The following is a 3,669-nucleotide window of genomic DNA, read 5'->3' on the forward strand; positions in this document are numbered from 1 at the left end:
GCACAGGCAGCCGGCTGGCCTTTCCCCGCGGGAGCTCCCCGGAACACTGGCCTCCCCGCGGGGACTCCTGTCCTCCCGCCCCTGCCCAAGGCGGCCCGGGGGGAGGGGGCCGTGGGCCGGGGGGCGCCTGGCACGGGGCGCGCGTGTCCTCGCAGCGCCCACGCACCGTCTCGGGGGGCTGGACCCCGCGAGTGGGTGGCAGGGCCCCGGCTCCGTGGACAGGAAGGCCGGCAGGTGTGCGGGGAGTGGCCGAGGGGCCACACGGACCAGCCCCCCAGGAAGGTCCTGCGGGAGCTGCGCCCCCACAGCGCGGGGACAGCCCTCCCTTGTGCTGAGGGCAGAGCTCCCATCAGGGAACCCTGTGTCCCCTGGGGTCCGCGTGCTGTGCCGGAGCCATGGTCCTTCATCCCTCCTCACTCCACGCCTCCCTCCAGGTACTGCGGGCTGTGGGCCCCGGTGGGGATCGCCCCCCACCTTCCCATCTTACAGATGTGACACCGAGGCCCTGATGGGGAAGGTCCCAGGGTGGCAGCTCCCGGGCACCGACAGCGCTTCCCGGCATCTCACCGCAGCGCGGGGTGCTCTCTCCATTTCACAGAGGCTGGGAGCGGTCAGGGAGCCCCAGCTCCCCGGCCAGGAAGACGAGGGGCATTCTGAGGGGGCCCTTGCTGGGGACCCCAAGCCCCAAACCTCACTGTCCCACACCCAGCCATCGAACCAGGTACGTCCACTGAGAAAGACAGTGTCTCCCAGTCACGTCTGCCAGGAGAAGCCTGGTGAGGCCGGCAAGTCATTCAGGGTTTCTGAGCCTCAGTTTCCTCTACGGAAATGGGGGTACCATTGTTTATCTTCCCTCTTTCTGGGAGGGGTAGAGGAGCAATGCATGGCCTCCAAGGCCTGCACGAATAACAGTGCTCTTCCCTCTGGACCACCAGGCTCCCCACCTCACTGGCTGCATGTGGTCTTCATCCTTTCAGGCAGGGGAGGTGCACTAAGGCTTATCCAGGATAGGCATTGGGTGGGATATGGGTGAAGCTGGAGAGCTTTTGAAATTGGAACTTTGAGCATTGGCCTGGCCACCTCCACAGAGGCGCTGAAGGGTGAGCTGATGTGTCACCCACACCTAATCCCCCCCAGCATCCGATAGCTGCCCCTGAAAGCCTGTTGGGTGCAAGACACAGAATGGCGTCTCCCCTAGGAGACAAAAGTCCCTTTCCTACAACCAGGGCCACATCATGTGCTGGGTCAGCCCCCCAGCTGAAGTGGGGCCCCCCACTGCCATCACCAGAACACGCAGCTCTGTGCACTCACCCACCACATGTCATGGTCCCCTCTTTACAAACCAGTTTCCACAACCGGGTCCCCCAGTGTGTCCTCATTCTCAGCACCGACCTGGTGGACATGGGATGTTAGGTGAGGGCTGTCCTTTCGGCTTAATTGCCGACACTGGGTGCAGAGGCTGGGGGTGTGGCCAGCGGACGACAGGGAAGCCGCGCTTGGCCAGTGGCAGCCTTGCTGGCGGAGGACCTGGGAAGGCAAGTAGGACAAGCCTCAGGTGTGCCAGGGAGTGAGAGGCCAGGTCCGTGAGGGTCAATGTGTGGGAGGAGCAGCCAGGCTGAGCCACCCATGAGTAGAGTCGGGGTTCACTGCAGGACAAAACAGGAGTTGAGGGAGGCTCCTGCCTTCAGCCTACAGAGCGGATTACAGGGAAAGAAATGGAAAAGCAGCTAATGTCGCTACTGGTAGTTCACCTCTTTTAACAGAAAAGTGTGCTCAACAAATTTTTTTTTTTTTTTTTTTTTTGGATAGAAAACGTTGTGCAGGGGATCACAGACACCCCTGGCTTCTCAGATAGGGCTGCTGTGTGTTTCACGCTTCCTTGATGATTCAGGGTCATTTCGACAACGCTAATTAGTAGACTGGACTGTAATACTGAATTCCCCTTGGGGATTATCAAGGCATACCCAGCCTGCTTTGCTTTTGTAACTACTGCATTTGCGTCTTACAATTTCTCTGCGTCCTCTCTTGTCACAAAGCTCTTCTTGCTACTAGCAGTACACCTGTTGTGGCCTGGAAAACTGGACCACCTAACCTGTCACAACTGTTTGTCAAGTAAGAACACACAGGCCCAGCGTGGGGGCCCCAGGGGCATTTATATAAGCAAAGCATATGAGCTTTCCTGCATCGACGGATGTTTCACCCACTCAGACACCATTTGCCTGCATCCTGTCCCGAGGTAACTTCCCAAAGTGCTGAGCCCACCAGCCAAGTAAGGCTTTGCTGACTCTAAGAATTAAAGGTGAGTGAGTTCCTGGGGCCTTCCTCACAGTCTGTGAGGCTGCTAGGCTGGGTCTTACCCTCATTTTCCAGAGAAGAAAGCAGGGCGAGACTCGGATGGCCGAGATCAGCCAGTGAGTCAAGACCAATCTCATGACCACTGGCTTGGGCACCTTGCCCCAAGGCCACACCAGGCCTCCAGTCCTAAGACCTGGAGTAGCCTCCAGTGGTAGTTCTGGTTCCACACCTGCCAGCTAGGTGCCCGTGGAGGCACTGCCTCTTAGGGCCTCAGTTTCCCCATCTGTAAATGAAGCATGAGTATATTCATTAAAGTATCCTTTCTGTGATTCTTGAGTTATTTTTGCTAATTAGCGGGAGAAAGAAGGAGGGAAGGAGAAGGAGAGAGAGAGATTAACAGATTTTTTGCCTGAACCCCCCCAGACTCCCAGATTCCCTCAGCCCCTTGATTTAACCTCCCTCCTGATGCACCCCTCCCAATCTAGTTTGTACCCAAGAGAGCTTTTAATTTTCAGATCAGTCAGCCAAGCTTCCACAGGCCTCAGGAGAAAAGCCCAGTAACAACGACACCCAGTAGGCACAGGGCCTCGCCATCATGGGGAAGCAGGGCTTGTTCCTGGAGCGGGGCTGGGAGGATCACCCAATGTCCCTGGACCCCCAAATCAATTCTTTAGCTACTTTTGTCTCTGGCATCCTCCACTGTGTCCTGGGCCAATCCTCCCCTTCAATCCACTCTCCTTGGCTGACGCTAAGGCCCCAGGTGGCCCAGGACGGTCCTTGTGACAGGAGGCACAAGGTGGGTCCTATCACTGTTTTGTGAGTCGATACAAGGCATCGCCCCCTGAGAGGGGCCAGGAGGGAAGGCCCAGAAATGGGCAGCTGAAGGCACCAGCAGTGTGGCTCCCACACCCCCACCATGGGCTGCCCCCCAGCCCTCCCTGGCCCTTGGGCCCCCCAGCCCTCCCTACCCCATGAGCACCCCCAGCCCTCCCTGGCCCATGGGCACCCCCCCAGCCCTCCCTGCCCTGCACCCCCACCAGCCCTCTGCGCCCGCAGCGACGGTGGCCCGGGCCTGGCGGCGTTCCTGGGCTGCTGCCTTATCGATCCTTGGCTCGGGTTGCGGGGGGCTCTTAGCGGGGCGGTTCCTGGGATGGCTGTGTTTTAACCTCTTGCCCTGGTGTAGACTCGGCCGGCTGCCGCTGTGGCTGGACCAGGAGGAGATGGAGGCCCCAGGCCCGCGGGCAGGCTCTGGGGCCGGCGGACTTCCAGGAACAGATGCTGGGATCACCCGGCGGCTCCACAGCCCCGCCAACCTGCCTCCCTCCAAACCGGCCCGGTGAATTATTAAAGATGCAATTTCCTTTCATCTTTCCA

Source organism: Vulpes vulpes, chromosome 13, assembly GCF_048418805.1.
Source record: "Vulpes vulpes isolate BD-2025 chromosome 13, VulVul3, whole genome shotgun sequence".
NCBI lineage: Eukaryota > Metazoa > Chordata > Mammalia > Carnivora > Canidae > Vulpes > Vulpes vulpes.